The following is a 6000-nucleotide window of genomic DNA, read 5'->3' on the forward strand; positions in this document are numbered from 1 at the left end:
AAAAAAAAGAATAAGTTAAAAAGTGCATTGAAACCATGAAAAACAAAAACACGATGATCCAAAACCTTTTGGAAGCAGAAAAAGAGGTCATAAAAGGTACGTATATAGCAAAGCATGCCTACATCAGGAAGCAAGAAAAGTCTCAAATACACAACCTAACCCTAAACCTAAAGATGCTGGAAAAAGAACCACCAATGAAGCCTAAAGCCAGTGGAAGAAGGATATCATAAAGATGTGAGCAGAAATAAATGATATAAAAATGAAACAACCTAGTAGAACCGATCAATGAAACCAGGAGATGGTTCCATAAAAAAAATTAATAAAATTGATAATCCTCTAGCCAGACTTATCAAAAAAAAAAGAGAAAGGACCCTAGTAAATAAAATCACTAATAAGAGATGAGGAATCACAACCAACACTACAGAAATACAAACAATTAAGAGATATTATTGAAAATTATATGCCAAGAAATTGAGCAATTTGGAAGACATGGATACATCTCTAGAAACATATAAATACCAAAACCAAAACCAGAAGAAATAGAAAACCGGAACAGGCCAATAACCAGGAAAGAAATTGTATCAGTAATCAAAAATCTCCCAGCACACAAAAGCCTGGGGAAGATGGCTTTACAGGGGAATTCTACCAAATACTTAAAGAAGAATTAATACCTATTCTTCTCCTGCTATTCCAGAAACAGAAATGCAAGGAAAACTTTGGAACTCATTCTATAAGGGCAGCATTACCTTGATCCCAAAACCAAAGACACCACTAAAAAGGAGAATTACAGATCACTATCCCTAGTGAACATGGGTGTAAACAATTCTCAACAATATAATAGCAAATCGAATCCAACAGGAGATTAAACAGATCATTTGCCACAATCAAATGGGATTTATTTCTGGGTTACAAGGGTGGTTCAATATTTATGAATCAATCAACATGATACACCACATTAATAAAAGAAAGGACAAGAACCATAAAATCCTCTCAATAGATGCAGAAAAAGCTTTTGATAAGGTACAGCATCCTTTCTCAATAGAAACTTTCAGCAAAGTAGGGATATAGGGAATATGCCTCAATATCATAAAGGCCATATATGAACAACCCAAGATAAAATCATCCTCACTGGGGAAAAACTGAGAACTTTTCCTCTAAAGTCAAGAGGAAAACAAGGATGTCCAATCTCACCACTATTGTTTAACATGGTACTGGAAGTCCTAGTGTCAATGATTAGACAACAAAAAGAAATAAAAGGCTTCCGAACCAGCAGGGAAGAAGTCAGGCACTCACTCTTTGCAGACAACAAGATACTCTGTGTAGAGAACCCATAAGACTCCATCAAAAAAATGGCTAGAATCGGTATATGAATTCAGCAAAGTCACAGAATGCAAAATCTACATACAGAAATATGTTGCATTTCTATAAAATTATAATTAAGCAGCAGCAGTATAAGTAAAGAAACAAATGCCATTTTTAACTGCATCAAACCATAGGATGCCTAAGAGCAACCCTAACCAAAGAGGTACAGTGTACTCTGAAAACCTTAAAACACTTCTGAAAGAAATTGAAGATAACATAAGGAAATGAAAAAACATTACATGCTCATGGACTGGATAAACAAATATTGTTAAATTGTCTTTACCACGCAAAACAATCAACTCATTTAAGGCAATACCTATGAAAGTACCAGTAGCATTTTTCACAGAACTAAAACAAACAATTATAAAATTTGTATGGAACCACAAAAAGACCCCAAAAAGCCAAAGCGGTCTTGAAAAAGAAAAGCAATGCTGTAGGCATCATGATTCTGGACTTCAAGCTATATTACAGAGCAGTAGTGATCAAGTTAGTATGGTACTGTTCCAAGAATGGACACATAGATCAATGGAACAGAATAGGGAACACAGAAATGGATCCAAAACTATATGGTTAACTTATCTTCAACAAAACAAGAAAGAATTGTAATGGAAACAAGACAGTATCTTCAACAAGAGTTTTCAGGAAAACTGGACAGCAACATGTAGAAAAATGAAACTGGACCATTTTTATATAGCATACCCACAAAAAAATTCAAAATAGGTAGCAGCCCCAAATGTGAAACAGGAAACCATCAAAATCCTCAAGGAGAACACAGGCAATGACTTCTTTGACATCAACTGTAGCAACTTCTGTTTTTTTTGTTTTTTTTTTTTGTTTGTTTGTTTTTTTTATTCCTGAGAAAGAGAGAGAGAGAAAGTGTGTGTGAGAGAGAGAGATTGAGTAGGGAGAGGGACTGAGGGAGAGAGAGAATCCTCAATCTGACTCCTTGCAGAGTGTGGAGCCTGACATGGCACTCAATCCCAGGGCTGTGAGATCATGACCTGAGCCAAAATCAAGAGCTAGCCACTTGACCATATAGAGTTGAAGGTTCATTTCTGGGGCAGTAAACAATAAGTTTTGGAGAGGATATGGAGAAAGGGAACCCTCTTACTCTCTTGGTGGGAATAATCAGTTAAGTATCATGTAAATCAGGAAAAGAAAAAAAAATCAAATCTATTTAAAAGACCTAGAAAAGTTCTCATGGAGGAGACCTGATTTGAGCTCAAGGATGAGTAGTATTGAGATAGAAGGAAAGAAAGAAGGAGTTTTAGATGATGTCAACATTATCAGTGAATTAGCTAAAGCACAGAAGGATAGTGAAGGGATGTATATGGCCAAGTGCCCTGACATAATAGGTAGAAAGCAAAGTGATGGATAGGACACAGGCTGACTGTGGAGAATCTCGAATACCAAAAGAAGAAAAATCAGGAATACCAAAATAAGAAAAATGGATTTGGGAGTGTCTGCATGGCTCAGTCAGTTAAGCTTCTGCCTTCGACTCAGGTTATGATCCTGAAGTCCTGGAACCAAGCCCCAGGGCCCCATGTCCATCTCTCTGCTCAGCAGGGAGTCAGCTTCTCTCTCTCTTTCTATTTCCTCTGCTCCTCCCCCCCATTCTCTCTCTCTCTCAAATAAATAAGTAAAATCTAAAACAAAAACAAAAACAAAAAAAATCCTTAAAAAATGGATTTGGTTTGAACTCTAAAAAGAGAGCATTGCAAGTTCCTGAGCAGTAGACTTCATTATTTTAGTCATCCAACAAATATTGTTTACACAACCACAAAGTATCATCTTTCGTGGTGTTAGAAATGTAGGAATGAACATAACAGAAATCCCTATAGCTAATTGTAGCAGCTGGCAACAAGTGATGGATTAGAGGCAACTCTATGTTGTCTATGTTATATATATTCTATATATGGTATTTATATTAATTAAATTTTATTAATGATACAGTATATTTATATGAATAATGGCGTGAAGGGGGAAAGCAAGGTAAGAAGGATAATGTAACTGGGGAGAACTGAAAAGAACAGAGCACAACTCAGTAAATCATATGTGTGGCTAAAGGGTGATAGCAAAGTCTCCACGAGGGTTTTGCAATACATGGAACAAATTCAACTCAGAGTGAAGGAGTTGATGAGCCTAGCTAAACCTCCCACACCTTTGTTCTCCTCTCTAAAAGCTAATTATCTTTTATAAACCATATTAATCTCTCCAGTAACTGTCTAAACTGACCCAAGACTCTTTGGCTTATTTTACATTTTATGCACAGGATAATGAACACCATTCTAAACATGATGTCAGTTACATAAGAATCAGCAAGGTGATCATCAAATGACTTAGTGACTTTAGTGAAGGTCATTTACTTTAACCTCATTGTCTCACAGGTCATCTTTAATTTGTGTCACAGAGTTAATATGTTTTGGGAGCTGAATCTCCCCATAGAAATACACTGACGTCATCATAGGGAAGTCCCATAGCATTTGATGGGAAAGTTTAACTTTGCATTTGTAAGGAATGTAATTATTGACACTGACTTCTTAGTAGTCACCTAGATTTTCATTTTTAATCCCAAATGTTTTTGAGAGCATAATTTATATCCTGAAATTCTACAAGACATACCACCATTAAAAAAAGCAATCTGATGTTGTAAGACTCTTCTCAGTGCACTCAGGTAAAGGAAGTACTCAAATTTATTTTTACTTTTGCTATTAGCATCCATAAATATTGATTTATCTGAATTAGTTCTGAGATTTCAACTTCTCACTTTTTTAGCTCTTCTCACAACTGAAGGCTATGGCAAATTAGCATGAGATTTAAACTCAGTTCATGCTGACCTTTTCTGATTATAAGGTATATCTTCAAAACATACAGGTAAGAGTGCAGCTTAATTCTGTTAAATAATTCAGGCAAGTATATTGAAAGTTAATTCTAACATAGCTGAATAATTAAATGGCTTATCTTTAGTACTTTAAAACAAGAAAATAAAACATTCCACCTGTGCCTATATTTTGATGTTTTCATTATGGAAAAATAAACCCATTTTGAACGGAGAATTTACATAATTATACACATTGGTCAAAATATCCTAATGGATCCCTATGTCATCATAGAAAATAGCCTTTGAAGTAAAACCAAATTTGTCTTTGAAAATCATATTTAAATTTTTAAAAAATTTATTCTTTTGATAGAGAGAGGGGCAGACACAGAAAGCTCAAGCTGGGGGAGAGGGGGAGAGAGGAAGAAGCAGACTCCCTGCTGAGCTGGGAGCCAGACATGGGGCTCAATTGGAGGACGTGGAGATCATGACCTGATCTAAAGGGGGACACTTAACCATCTGAGCCACCCAGGAGCCCCATCTCAAAAATCATGTTAAGATTTTTTTCCTTTTTCTAAGTAGTATAAAACTAAAATATACAGGCAAGCTTATTTTTACTGGATTTCAAACTACTGTGATATACATCAGAAAATCTTATATAAGTTTCTTAGGAAGCAGGAAAATAGTGGATGTGTCAATTCAGATAAGAAAATGATATAAAACTTTTTTAATGATTGATTTCCAAGAATTTCCATTGTAGGCTCTTGTTCAAAATTAGCAGTCATAATTTGCAGAAAGCAAAGAGATCATTAAGGATCAGTGGTAGTATACTGACAAGTTCACCTATCTCAGGTGATTGAAGCTAGTACTGGAATCAGTACCTTTTTCCTCTATAACACAAACAACTCATAAGTCATAACTAAACTCAAATGTCTACAGTTCTAATAACAAAACTGTGCATGCACATAGGGAAAAAGCCATGTATATTATACACAAGCAATTCTGGATTGTGTTGCATATATAGTATATGCTTGAGAATGCAGGGAGTAAATATCAGTGTGGTCTGGCGCATTTAGTTAAAACTTTCTTAAGTAACATTATATGTAAACTATTCTTTACATAAAGAAGAAGAGTATTTATATATCTGGGAAATATCAACAGGAATGATGGGATGGACAAAATCAGTTTTTATGGAAATGGATCTAATCCTAGAGAAGGTGATAAAAGAGGTGAAAATATACAGATATTTACTTTCTTGGATAGCCAAAGTAATTTTCTTTAAGGATGAAAGTCCTATACTTAAACTTGGTGATCTCCCTACAATTCCTAAGATATAAATTTAATATTTCTTGAATGCTATTTTCAGCCATTCACTCCACCAGAAGAGTATATGAAATCTTTGTGCTCAGTTACAAAAATGTGTATATATGAGAATTGATGGTAAATTTATTTTAAGAATCTTTAATACAAAAATTGACAATGAAATACTTTGTCAACAATGTACAAATATGGGTATGCAAGATTTATACACTATTCATACATGAATTCATGAAGACAAACTTTTTCAATTGTAAGCATTCTTCTTGCAATTACAAAAATATTCACAGGAATGCTGATTTTCAGAATTGAGATTGTAAAATGACATGTTAGGGGAATGACTATCCCCTAGAGGTTTGTGTGCCTTCATCCAGAGATACTAAGGGAAGTTTGAAGAAGCTCCTCTATTTGTTGTAAAAAGAAAAAGTTAGAAGGAAAGTTATATACACTCTAAATTAGGATCTTATATTTCCAGAATTCCTCTCTCAACAGAGAAGGTGGAT

Source organism: Mustela nivalis (genome assembly GCF_964662115.1).
Source record: "Mustela nivalis genome assembly, chromosome: 1".
Taxonomy (NCBI): domain Eukaryota; kingdom Metazoa; phylum Chordata; class Mammalia; order Carnivora; family Mustelidae; genus Mustela; species Mustela nivalis.